General features: G+C 30.8%; 2 protein-coding genes across 2 annotated transcripts in view; one reads left to right on the forward strand and one right to left on the reverse strand.

Annotated features, from left to right (window-relative positions):
* Nucleotides 1–15,134, reverse strand: part of LOC135194233 (aldo-keto reductase AKR2E4-like) — a 237,454-nt gene that overhangs the window by 14,855 nt on the left and 207,465 nt on the right. The window lies entirely within an intron of this gene.
* LOC113391888 (homeobox protein invected-like) overlaps nt 4,038–15,134 on the forward strand; it is a 75,073-nt gene continuing 63,976 nt past the window's right edge. The window contains exon 1 of the mRNA XM_026628016.2: nt 4,038–4,298. The gene's annotated coding sequence lies outside the window, so the exon portion shown is untranslated. The remainder of the gene's footprint in view (nt 4,299–15,134) is intronic.

Below are 15,134 nucleotides of genomic sequence, written 5' to 3' on the forward strand. Positions count from 1 at the left end.
CCGCCGGTGATAACTAGATTTAAATATATATTTTGATCATGTTTTATTTATGAATGAACCGTAACATAAATTGACATTACGGACTCTTAGAGATCTTATTAAGCTTTGAAAATAATCAACGTATCTCTTACGCTTAACGCAGCGTTTGTTAAGGCATTTCGACTGCTTTTTCGTCGCTTAACTTTCAAAGTATCAATGAATATGACTTTTGTTATGGATATCTACGGCTTTCTAGAATGTTCAATATAAGTATTACTGAAATGGGATGAGTAGTTTGTTAGATTCTCATACAACAACAAGGCTTACCCCTCTATGTTATATATCTATATATTAATAAAGATTATTATATGATATAGATATAATTTATACCCTATAGAATTAATGTCTAATGTAGCTTTTACCAGTTAAGAAAATTTTAGAATTGGTTCATTAGTTCATGAAATTACCCCCCCACAAAACACAATCAAAATGGACCTCTTTTTAAAATTGTGTATAGAATGAAACGTTGATTTTGAGCGAATTCGAATGTAAATAGACAAGTTTATCTTGCGTGTTTTAGTAATCTATGTGTTATTCCAGACTACAATCTATCGTTCTACAAAATTTCATTCGAATCCGTTCAGCCGTTCTAGCGTGATTGAGTTACAAACACCCATACAAATTTTCCCATTTAGAATATTAGTAAGAACATTTTGACATGTCTCGTTTGACTCATATAGGCTAAAAATATGATAACCCTTAAAACAATACAATAAACATGTTATATATCAAAAAATAATGTTTGTTTTTATTCGAATTTAACGCGTTCACGCATCCGTCGCCTATATAATAATGTTTGTAAACAATTCCCCGATACGAGTCACGCGCAATCATAAAAACTTTGATTATTCCATATCAGAAAAATTCAAACGGAAAAAATGCACAGAGTCTCAAATCAATTAGTGTTCATCTATCTATATTTCTGGGCAGAATCTACATTTGCAACCGGTGCTAACTTCAAACTAAGCCAATGTAATTACGATTCAAAATAATGCGTTTTTAAATATCAATTTTTCTAGATAATAAACTTTATTGAGCTTAAATAAAGTTCATAAATAAACTTAAAAGTACTTATTTAATCAATGTTAATTACTTAAATAAGGTATATTAATGGTTTTGATTGATTATTAAGCATTTATGTAACCTGACTTGTATACTTATTAAATATAACTTGGTGGCAGACTTTGTGCAAGCCTGTTTGGGTTCTACTAGCAGTACTCAGTATCGTTGTGTTCCGGTTTGAAGGGTGGTGTAATTACAGGCACAAGGGACATAACACTTTGGTTCCCAAGGTCGGTGGCGCATTGGCGCCAATGTCTATGGGCGGAGGTGGTTATCACCAGGTTGCCGGGAACCCTGATATTGGAATGGTGGGTGCTGATTCTTCTCGGTATCTACATAATAAACTTTATTTATTTTTAAATGTTGTTTATTTTTAAGTGTCAGCTGTTACTACTGCTCGGCTAAGACATTCTGGGAATTTCCTCGTTTGGAGTTTAATCCACCACGCTGCTCCAATTCGAATCGTTGGACACAAACGTGGCAGAAATATCACGAGACACATGAAACTGGCACGAAATTAATTATAAACAAGAATTAAACTCGGGTTCGAATCTACAAACTTCGTTTATAATTCAAGCAGCTTAACCACTAGGCTATCATCAGTTGACCTTTTTGAATTTGATTTGCTTTTATTAATGTACACCTACCTAATTCGGAGAGAGCTACTGATATTTAAATGATTGCAAAATTTTAATTATCTGTGCACGTTTATTAATTATTTAATCTATGTTTTATTATCTGTATTTAAAGGCGGGAAATTGTATAAAGATAACGTACTTGGAAGATATTATGTTTTATTTTATATCGGCTTATTAATTAGGCGGTATTTTTTTAATAAAATTTGAAAACCGAATGCGCGTATCGTTAAAGAAAAATGTTTTTGACGCAAACGGCTTTGAAATTATATTGCATTTTTTAATTAATTTTTTATTGTCGATGTATTAACTACTTAAAAAAAGCTTAGATAGAGTTCACCATCGAATCACCTGACAACATAAATAAACTGTTAACCTGGGTCATTAATAGTTTATTGATGTTTAATATTACGATTATCATATTAAAAAAAAGAAAGTTTTTTTTTTCTATATAACCTACCCTACATACATAAATAAAATATTTTATTTATATTTAATTTTCTCTATAGAAGCTTTAAGATAAGATATTTTTGTATATTCTATAATTTAAAATTATTTTACATTTATTTTATTTACTTATTTAATACAAACATTGTTTATTAAATTAGTACGTACCTATTGATTGTACTTCAATAGGCAAAGATTGAACCAATTTTTTAAAATGTTAATATTGGCTGTACATATAAATACTTTGATCACTCTATTATTAAAAAAAAATAGAATGTCAAAATAAATAACACGTAATTTATCCTAGCCGATGACATGTTATCTCGTTAATATTATAAATGTGCATGGTTGTGTGTTTAAATGTTTGTTTCAATCACGCTTGAACGGTTGAATGGATTCTAAGCTAGAATAGAAGGATATTATGTCATGGGAATGGAATATATTATATAACAGATAATATATAATAAGATAAAAATGTCATAATAGTATCTAGGCATATAGTTCCAAGATATTTATAACCAAGATAATAATAATTAATTTATATAGGTATATTCATACGGTTAATAATATTTTGTTATTATTGGGTACTTCAAAATGATCATTTACATTATAGTTGATACTTACCTGTAGTTAATCTGTAATAATTAATTTATTGTTATAATTCCGTTGTATTACTAATAAAAATAGTTACATATTGATAGTTACTTAATTTTTTAAAATAAATAACACGTAATTTAATCCAAAACATCAAACCTATTTTTTTTAAGGCTGAATATATTAACACCGTTGATTATGATATTTTTTAATCGATAATGACAGATTGTGATTAGATATTGATTGAGTATCTATTTAAAGTTCATGCAGACACAAATTAAGACATTTTGTACAACATATAGAGATTTAATACTGTAAAATTTAATATACCTAATTATATATCGAGATTTAATATTATATCAGTTAATAATTATAATTAAAATATAAAGTTTTCTGTATTTTTAGCTAGTTTAGTCTTTTTATGTTGAACACGGAACTAATATAAGTAGTTACATACTAATTTATAACGTATAAATTACTTAACTACTTATTTATTTTCATAAAGTTGAAATTTTCCGGGCGCTTTGCAAATATAGGTACGAACTCGTTCTGTACCGTAGGCAACACAAATATATTCTTTCAGACACACATTTAAAGTTTTAAGCAATTTAATTTAAATTATTTTGTACAAGTTAGGTATCATTTTTATTTTTAATCTCATCTAAACGTAATATTCCTACTTAAGTGTACGTTTATCTTTTCGCTTTTAAGAGTTTTAAATAAAAATAAAAGTATATAGTTACCTACCTACCCCTATTCAGTGAGTTTAGAGATATACTTACAATAATATAAAATTTAATACCTACCTAATAATTACTTTTACAATTAAATTACTTATAACATAAATTAAATTAGTTAGCTAATATTACAAGATCAAACTACACTTATATTCCAATAGCTACCTATATAATAAATATAGCTATATCAATTACAGATTAAAAAAATATAATAAAAACATATTCCATCAAAATGAAGACAGACACAAACGTTGACAGTATATATCTATATAAAAATAAAAATATAAAAGTCACTAAATTAAGACGGACACACATCATACAGCCCGTCAATCCACAATGACGAAACGACATTTAAAACGTACAAACAAACAAACATTACAATATAATAAACGTAACCGAAAAATAAAACAGTTAATTTCTGAATATAAAATAGGCAAGGAAAAAATCGCTCCGCCTCTCAAGCGGGTCCGTGAAGCCACGCCTTTAGGTGGTGGGGGTGAAGTCTTATTCGCCAGTCTATACTGGCTTTCGCAGTTCACACAACGTTTCATAATAAAACCTCTTTTGATTGAACTGTCAAAAATTGTCACAATAATTAAAAACTCTTTCGTATTACGTTTGAAAAGTTGTCACCTAAGTTTTTAATCTGTGCGGTTCCCGCGCTTTTTTTATGACAGTTTAAAATGCGAGACTGTGCGTGTGTGAGTGGGTTTTTTACGTACTGCCTTTAAAAAAGGTTTTTTATTATGTCGTGCTAGTGATATTTGCTGGATTATTTTGTGAGGTATGTTTATAATATTTAATAAATAAATGTAAATACTATGCAATAATTGATAGATAAATTTCTATATGGATTGATAATTTCTATGTACATTAGTAATTTGTGCCCAATATATTATTAATAATAAAGAATTTGTGTATTATGCTTTTAATAAAAAAATAAAACAAAAATTAAAAAACCCAAATTTAAGAAAAAAAGTGACAAATTCTAGAAATATTATTTTAAAGTTTTATAGCGACTGAAATAAACATTTATATTAAACTATGGCAATTAAAATAATATACAATTACCTCTTTAAACGGTTACTACAACCGATCATTTAAAACATCGCCGGATTTACGCCCTTAACACGAGTACACTTGCAATAAACACGAATAATAGCTAACCTACTTGGAAAAATCTAATTGAATTGAATAATTTAAATAAACGTAATATTTTAATTAAATTTGTGCATAAATATGTATAGAAAAAAAAAATTATTCAACAAATAAAAAACCCATACATTTTTTTTTTAATATGATAATGTTATAAATTCTTGTTAAGTACGTTTACCTAAAATAAAATAAATGTATTTTTAACAAAACGCCATCATAATTTAATTTATGATTTTTTTAATACTCAAATTCTGATATAAGATATTAAATCACGATTATAAAAACGCATTAGTTTAAAATGGTTTGATGACGTTTGTAACGAAATACCACTTGATCGATTCTCTGATAATAGTTAGTCTTGGTTATCTATGGTACAGTCATAAGCGTAGCCAGATACGCGTAGGTGCACTAGCTCTTCAGGAAATCCGGTTTTCGTCAAAAAAAAAAAAATACGTTAAAGTGAAATCCGATTTCCGTCAAACAAAAAAAAAAATACGTTAAAGTGCCCACGAAAAACCTATCACGAATAAATTAATAAACGTTTTAAAATATGACGAAATGATTTGTTTAGTCAATATATTTATAGGCGTTAAATGGATACGGTAGGTAGCAGGACTACTGCGTTTTTTTTTTAAATAATATCTAAGTAAGATTCACTACCTAAATTTATTACGATTTGATTTTGTTGTTTATATTCTCTTGTAAACATTTTCCATTAAACAAGCGTTTGGTAGTGTTTGGCGGTTTTACGTTAAGATACCAGAGATTATGCTTAAGTTTAATTAAATCAGTTAAAAACTTATAAGATCATTATAGTATAAACTGGCGCTTTCTGTCTGTACGCTTCGATCTTTTAAACTACGCAACGTATTTTAATGCAGTACTCATCACCAAACAGAGTTATTCAAGAGGTTTATATGCATGCAGAGAAAAGTCCAGAATTCCGACTTTTCTAGCCGGATAAAATTTTATGTTGTTCTTTAATCTAACGGTTATAAGATCCTTATAGTACCCGTGCGAAGCCGGGACGTCTAGCTAGTTTCAATAAGATATTATAAAATAAAATGCATATATTATTTGCTGATTTTTGATTGAAATAATCTTGATAGAGTCAGAAAAAAGTCTTAATATATGAAAACTCTTAATAAGAAAATAAATAAACTGAGTGTTTAGAAAAGTCGGTATTACTAGTTTATACCAGTAATATCGACGGTCAGGGGAAACCATAGAGATCCAAATTACGGAACATTCGATATTTAAAAAAAAAAAAAAAAGCAACTGTAGAAGAAAGACTACCTAGTGTGTAGGGTAGAAAATGGTACACCGTTTTGATACAGTTGATATAATTGTCAATTTTGTATTTAGAAATTGTCAGCGTCACTTCCGTGCCTAGGAAAGGACGTAATGCCATTGCTTCTGTACCTGTTTTAAGATAATACAATTGTAATGTTTTATCCGTATATTTAACCGGGACTCTTGTTAGTGTAACATCAGACAGATTTTAAAGAAATTCTGCCACATGCGTAGGTAACCCGTATCTTAGCAGCGTAGCGCTAAGCTCCAAGTCTTCCCAAAGGAGATATCCAGTGAGACATAAGCTCTGTCAGAAGACCCGATAACTTTCTATCGGCACACTTGGGTTTGAGACCAGAACCTCGAGATCTGTGGCTCTATGTCTAGCCAGCCAATTAAAAGTTCAGTATAAACCAGTATGAACCGGTCTGAATGAGTATAAACTGGAATAACTAAACTTCTTACCAATTAACGAATCGAAAATATTTTTGAATATTGATACCGACGGCTTGAACTTAAATAGTGCGATTTAAAATAATATTTTAACACTTGTATCACTTGAAGATATTTAGACAAAATCGAGCAAAGCATTTAAAATTAATCATTACCAATAATGTATGTGTTTGTTTAAGAACACGTGTTCTTTCGTTACGAATAATGGGCGAACCTTGTTCAAATTTACTTTTGTTCAATTGTTAGTTATGTGGAATTAAATAGTGGCTCGGAAACATCCCACAGCTGGACATTATCACTATCTTGCGATCCAGGTTATGTTACGTTTTTCGTAAACTTGTATATATAAAAAAAAATCACACAAAAATTTCCGTAAAAATGTCAGTAAGCGGAATAATATAACAAAAAGGGTTGAGTTAATGCTTATTGACTTCCAGACATGAGACATAACATACATATATAATTGTATTTAACTAACATGACTGTATTCTTAGATGTTGAAAAAGACTAACTACTGAGTTTCTTGCCGGCTCTTCTCTTTTCTACATTCCGAACCGGTGGTTGCTTTACTTTAAATAGTTTGTTGATTGACGATTCAAAAGTGCTTGTAAAAGTCTACTTGAATAAAGTATATTTTGATTTTGTTTTCTTTGAATAAACTTTGATATAATATCAACTTCTTCTTCTTCTTCTTCGAGTGCCACTCAGACTAGCGAAGGTTGGCAGTCAGCTTTGAATACTCATCATAATATCAACAAATTGTACAATCCCGTCTGAGTACCATACATTCATTACATATTTTACCGCAGAACAGTAATACATTGTATTGTTATTTAATAAGTCGAGATGGCCCAGTGGTTAGAACGCGTGCATCTTAACCGAGGATTTCGGGTTCAAGCCCAGGCAGGCACCACTGAATTTTCATGTGCTTAATTTGTGTTTATAATTAATCTCGTGCTCGGCAGTGAAGGAAAACATCGTGAGGAAACCTGCATGTGTCTAATTTCAACGAAATTCTACTACATGTGTATTCCACCAACCCGCATTGGAGCAGCGTGGTGGAATATGCTCGAAACCTTCTCCTCCAAGGGAGAGGAGGCCTTAGCCCAGCAGTGGGAAATTTACAGGCCGCTAATGTATAAGCAATACAAGCAATACTCACGTTTAAGGGGTTGGTCGTCAGGCGTAAAAGCCTGCGTCTTTTCTTGCAGTTCAAGCTTACTTCGTAGCTTTTATCAAAATCAGTTCAGTGTTCAGTTAGTATAGATGATAAAATTCAGCACATTTCAAATGTAGAATATTTTTGGGTTTATGTGTTTGTCAATTAAATTTATTATAAAATAATTTGTTTGCAGAAGTAATATGTTAAAATGATAATCGGTCATTAGTTTTTTCGTATTTAATAAAGATTGCGTTTCAGAGCAGCCTTCAGCGAGAACAAAAGAAACTCGTATAGTTGCTGTTTTCAAATAACTTAGCTATATAGCCTATTTTATCCAAAACGTATTCTTTTAAATAATAATTAATAATAAGATTTATCGCCATAGCATTGAATGACTACACATATATAAATCATTGTTTAAGTACTAACGTAAATATATAATTTATGAGTTATTTGTTTTTAACACAGATTATAAATATCTACAATCTTTTTTAATTATAATAATTTAAGCGAGTAACGCCATTAAACCAAATATTAATTATATTTTTTTATTTAAAAACATTAATTTGTATCGCTGTGTTTGTTACTGACTAACCACGAGTTAAACAGGGAGTATATTTACAATTATAAGGAATATTTAATTATTGATGATTAAAAAAACTGTTACAGTCTCTAAGGGCTAAATTCTTTCAGCTTAGTAGAATCAAAATGAACACATTTAAATAGTCATATTACAAGAAATAATACTTTAATACTAGCACCGGTTTCTAATGTAGATTCTAGCGATGAAACCGATAAGAAACTAAGTTGTTCTATTTCATATTTTAACTCGGAGTTAAATAACTCCACGAGAAAGGAAAATCAATTCTTCTAGTCAGCCTCTGGGCGGCACACACTGGCTGTTCAGCCTGCATTCCTAAATGAGGCCTTGATCGATGTCGTGTATTCCTATGACACATAACCCCGTTACGTTTTACTAAATTAAGACAAACAAACATAATTATATATATATATGTTTAACGATATATTAATTGTTTTACGTAATTCTTTGTATATTAAATTGATTTATTAGACTCTTTTGTTTTGTCAATAATTATAATTCAACATCTGTTTAAACATGATAATAACATTTCTTGTTTAACATATAAATTAAAATTATTATAATACGCGTAAACGAATAACGTTGATTTTAGTTAAAAATTATGAGATTATTTCTTTGTAGTCTTACTTGTCCTGTGTCCCCTAAGAGGGCGTCCACAGATGTCTTCCATCGCGATCGGTCTTGAGCTTCACGCTTCACCTCGCTCCTCGTTGTTCCGATGCTCGTCGCCTCTGCCAACACGGTGCTTCACCAGGTTTAACGGGGACGGCCACGCTTTTTTTTCCCTTGGGGAGCAGTCCAACGCTTTTTTTTAATGCCTGACTGAAACTCCTAGACCAATATGTATAAAACTATAATTTATACCAGAAGACGGAGCGCTTTGGTTGGTTTTAGTACAAAATATTATTATATTCGTAGCTAGCTGCGATTCGTAGTATCACTAGGTTTAGACTATTTACATGACAAGCGTTAATTTCATATATTCTCTTATGTACTAAACTTATATATATATATATATTGAATAGTGAGAGTTATTTGTTAGCGGTTCTCGTTAAACATTTGAACTGTTGGTTTATATGTGCCGTTGAGATGTTTTGAAGCTTCCAACGAGCTGTTCCAATGCGAGTTGGTAGAACGTGTGGTCTGATCTTCACAAATACGCTCTCACGTTGCTTTCCTTTACAAAACACTTGTAAATGGTAATTAGCTGATGTTCGATCAGGTTTGTGTTGCAACTCCTCAATCTCAAACTCAAATTCCTTTTTTTTTTTTTTTTCAATAAAAAAAAAAGCATTAACACTTACTGATGGTCAAACTAAACACTGCCACCGGTTCGGAAAGGAAATACCCTGACCTGAGACGAACCGCGAAAGAAACTCAGCGGATCGTTTTTTGTCGTAAATATGTATTGCATATGAGATACAACACTCGTCACAAGATATAAATACTATTGTATATTTTTTGGTAGCTGGACTTTGTGTAAGTCGGTCTGGGTAGATACCCAGATATTCGACAAACAGCAAAACTTAGTATTATTACTGCGTTCTAATTTCATGGGATATTGTCGCTGTACTCCACTTACCATCAGATGGTCCATTTGACACCTAACTATGTCATAGTTAAAAAATAATGAAGCTCATTAAGAGAGAATTTTAGGAAATTTTATTTGTACGAATTTCCGGAAAACCCGGTTCTTCTCGGTAGAGTCCGAATTTGAACCGCTCACTCAGCCTTTACTCACTTTCTGACGGTAGAATTACTGATCAGTGTTTGGTTTCTACCCAGGCGGCCTTCACAAAGCACTCCACCAAATAACATCAATTTATATGATGATGTTATCCTGACCGCTTGCGGCCACGGCGGACAATCTCAAGAAAGACCAGCGAACTACGCAGGCCATATTGTAGTGAATACCGCTGAACCGTTTTTGATGAAATTTGCTATGGAGATAGTTTGAGTCCCGGGAAGGATACAGGCCAGTTTTTTAATTCAGTTCAGTGAGTATTTATATAAAACTAGCTAGTGAGTTTGCACGAGAAGAATACAGGTCTACATAGTTTATATTTAAGGATTATTATACGAACGCATTTAAAAAACGTACAAACATATTTTTTATTTATATAGATAACGGGAAAAACCAATAATTAGCCCCGTTTTCATTCATTTAACGTTATAATGATAATATGACGTTATTACGACTTCAACGTCACGTTTTCAGAAACGTCGCGTCGTCAAATACAATGTATCGAATCCAAGAAACTGTAAACGCACTATCTGCCTGTCTATTATAATAACAATAATATACAGATACATCTATGTCATACATATGTATATAATTATATGCTTATATTTGCTGGACGTTGAAAAATAATTATTTATCAATTAAAAAAATATATATAAATTTGACACCTTGATCTGTATAATTTTAGGGCTAAAATTTAAAAAAAAAACTCGATGAATTATTGTCGCGCGTACTTCACAGTTATTTTTCTTTTCCGAACCGGTGATAGGTTTTATGGGTGTCTATGAATTCAATAGCACATTAGTTGATTTTTCAACGAATTATATTAATAAACATTTTATTTTAATAATATTCGAGGCATTCCTTAATTAAATTTTTATTGAGTATTGTTTTAAAGATATAATATTATAGCAAGTGCAGTTTAACAATACAATTCATATAATTTTTAATCACGCACTGGGTCACCTTTAAGGAGTATACATTTTATTTAGATCTTGCAGCAATTTGTAGTCTATTCGAAAATGACAAAAGATTCGTAAGGTATATAAAACGAAAATTAGAATCGGTAACAATCAGACAAACCTACTGTGTTATTATAAAATGATATTACGTTACGGAGATTGAAATTCTAAGCCACTAAAATATAATTAGACAAACCATATAATTAGATAAAAAAATATAATTTTAATGAAATACAAACTTATAATTAGCTAAAATTACATGTTTTAGAACTACAATATAATTATGTGGAATTAATTAGGTTTATTTTTTTATCTATTATTAATTTTTATATTTCTTTTTTTTATTGCGACGAGGCAAAGGTATTGTTTCATTTGTACGTAAAAAAAGTTTTTATATATTTTTTATGATGTTTCCTCCTTTCCTTTGTAAGTGATTGCTTGTAACAATAAGTACTTCTCACTCGGCTTTTATGTTTTTCTTATTGTTTTCTTGTGTTGGTTGTACGCTTGAATACATTTAAAGCCACTGACTTTTATTATGAATGAATGTGATTGATTTCAAAACAAAAATTTAATTTTCATAGAGATGATATAAAATTAAAAATTTACATTTCGTATAAATTACTTTTGTTTATGATACACATTTTAAATTTAAATTAATTTGATAGCTTTATTAATAGTGACGATTTGTTTCATAATAAAATAATAATAATGACAAATCGTTTTTAATAATAGTTTAATTGTGTTTCACTAGATGGCGCTAAAAGGTCTGGGTTCTTTATAACGATACGTTTGACGTTACATTTCACATTTTTGTATACAGCCAACATTAAATCTTTAAAAAAAAAGTATGTAAGTATTCACCTGACATTGACGAAATGTTATTCTTCGTTAGCTTTAGAGGAAGTAATAAATTTAAATAGAGTAAAAACTATGAGACTGTTTTTATTACTGATGGATTCAAATGGTTGTTTTCTTACAAATTAATGTAATTATATATGAATCATCAACTGTACGTCCTAAAATATTTAGTAAAAAATACAACCTAGTTTTTCCAATGTTCGTCTAGGCTGTATGTTGTAATACCTTTGCGCTTTCCATAAGAAGAGGACTAAACAAAAATATATATTTGTCTGTTTTTTACATCGCATTTGAATCATAAAGTTTTAAAGTTCTAAATATATTTAAGACTCTTAATTTACATTTCTGTGACTAAATTTTAAATTACAACTACAAATTAATCACTATGTTAAATTAATAAACATGAAGTTAAAAAATTACTGTACTGATAAAGAACTTAACGTTTAAATTACTAACGATCATTCGATGATAAAAAACCTACTTATGGGTGAAAAATGTTAACCGGTAAAATAAATCGTTTTAAATAATTATTAAACAAAAATAAACAAGTTTAATCAGTTGCAACCTTATTTAAAACTCAAGTTTTATTTTAGCTGTATGGTATTAACAAACATTTTAGAAATTACAGTTTATAAATCAAACAAATTTGATACGCAACGAGTTTTCAATAATTTAGTTTAAATTCTTTAAAAAAATAACAGTAGGTATTTTTTTAAAGAATTTTTGGCGTCCTTCCATGAATATGAGCTTCAGTCATTAGAGATTCTAGTCTGTTCTTATAGAATCTAGAAAGTGACAGCTTTAATGAAACTTGTAAAATGACATTTCAAAGTATGTTATTTTTAATTTTGACGTATGAAAATAATAACCTCGAAGTTTTATATATTTAAGTGTGAGGGAGATAGAAAATCAGCCCAGATAATAAATTATAATTAAGTTAGTGATGTGATTGTACAATGCGGGTTACATTTAGAGGTTATTTGTAACAAGATCGAGGGTTTAATTCGTTTATAACAATAACTGTTGCGTACGTCAGTACCTCCCTGCTTGAAGTGCTTTAGTATTTAATTCAGTTTTATTATAGAAACGAGGGCCATAATTAACTTCCTAGTTATTAGTGATGTTAGAAATAGTTAAAACATATCACAGAGCGAATGTCTATATGCAGTGGTGACCACTTACCATAAACTGACCGATTTCACCGTCGATCTATGTAAAAAAATATATCCAAAGCTTATTTCGTTATATTTGTCTTTTTAAAAGGCTCAGAACTTTAAATTGAAATAAAAAACGGAAAAATATGTTTAATCTCCATGATATTTAATTAATTCGATAGATTATTTTATAGCGTTTGTGATTCAGTATAATTTCGTGACGTGACATGAGGCCGCTGTGGCACGTACATGGCGTAATCTGGACGTCTTTAGTATACACGTTGTCAGCACAGAAATGATAATCCAATGGTGCTCGCCTGGGTTTGAACCCGCAATCATCGTTTAAGATGTACGCGCTCTAACCACTGGTCCATCTCGGCTCAGTACTTTACCCCCTCCCAAATATTAGTAACCGGTTAATAAGACATAAAATATTAAGTTTTTCTGTCAATATATTGTCTACAAATTATCCAACAACCCGCATTGGAGCAGTGTGGTGGAATATGCTCCAAACCTTCTCCTCAAAGACAGAGGAGGCCTTAGCCCAGCAGTGGGAAATTTGCAGGCTGTTAATGTAATGTGTATTATCAACAGACATGAGGCTAAGAAGCACCGGAAAGATCCGGAAGTTCCGGAAAGCACGTAGAGCCGTTCGTCCTGCCTCTTGTGTACACAATTGTGCCAAATAATATATCGTAAGTTAGTCTTGTTGAGTTTGAACACGGCGATTTGAATCGGTGAAGAGATCATCATTAAATTTTATAGCAATATATCTTCAATAAATATGCTTAATTTTATATATACTATAAATTAATTCGTTCGTCGTTCTTGATGTTAAAAAACAAAATAACAGTATCGATATATCTCACGATAAAACTTTATAAATCTATCAATTAAGATCTACCTGTTTATATGTATATAAAATAATATTGTACATTTGTCTGTGCGTTTTTTTACAAAGTAATCGTTGTAGTAAAGCCTAAGTTTTGATTTTGATATGTTTATTTTTAAGGCTGTGTTTTTGTGTTGTATTTTATGCTAAGGAGGAGAATGCAGGAGATATCTTTATTACAAATAAAACTATCTTTGAATTTTTCTTGCATTTAAATTGTTCATCAGCTATGACTGCGTCTAGTGGTTAAATATAAGGCTGCTGATCTCGGTGTCGTCGGTTCAAAACCCGATGAAAAATTGGAAGTTTGGAAATTCCAAGTGGGTACACTTCCGTGCCTCGGAAAGTACGTAAATCGGTTGCGTGAATTACATCCGGTCGAGTCGGATTTGCCATCGGATTATGAAAATAACGGAATGGATGGTGCGCCTGGGTTTTCCCAAAATTGCACGTGTCCTGTAGTCGGCTGATCTCGCATGAAATTCTCAGGAAGGTATCAATTTAATTCTAATCGTCATTTTGAGTTTTTATTTTATTTATTTAATTTAACAACGTCGACGCTTACAGTTGTCCGTGCCTTTTTTACATTCTGCTTAAAAACGTTTTGGCGTTTTATATTTTATATTATTACTGAACATCAGCAGATCTTCGATGGACTTTGAGCTAGTCATCTTCTTGGAATATATTAAGTCATATTAAGTTAGGTCGGCTTATTCCGTTACGCTACTTTAAGGGGGGTTAGGGGTAACACATATGTGGTAGATTTTAATCCAATACACCGTTATAATGTATTGATTCATTCAACATAAGATGAATTATAAATACACGAGTACATGAAAATTAAGTGTTGTTTGTCCGGATTTGAATCCACAACTTTCGGTTATCTGAGTTAATCAATGAGTTTCTTGCCGGTTCTTATCGGTAGATTTCACATTCTGATTGTAGATTTGCGTTTAATACAGTTGTGTAGAATGGCGATTCAAAAGTGCTTGTAAAAGCCTACTTGAATAAAGTATATTTTCATTTTATTTCAACACTGGACTGTCTCCGACGACGACCTCCGTGGTCGAGTAGTGTGTACACCGATTTTCATGGGTACGCCACTCCGAGGTACCGGGTTCGATGTACAAAAAATTCATTAGTTTTCTATGTTGCCTTGGGTCAGAGTTTGTGGTACCGTCGTTACTTCTGATTTTCCATAACACAAGTGCTTTAGCTACTTACATTGGGATCAGAGTAATGTATGTGATGTTGTCCGATATTTATTTATTAATGTTATTAATATCATCTCGTATGTCGCGCAGATGTAAGAAACCCACGTAAATACAATACAATAGTTATTAAAA

Source organism: Vanessa tameamea, chromosome 28, assembly GCF_037043105.1.
Source record: "Vanessa tameamea isolate UH-Manoa-2023 chromosome 28, ilVanTame1 primary haplotype, whole genome shotgun sequence".
Taxonomy (NCBI): domain Eukaryota; kingdom Metazoa; phylum Arthropoda; class Insecta; order Lepidoptera; family Nymphalidae; genus Vanessa; species Vanessa tameamea.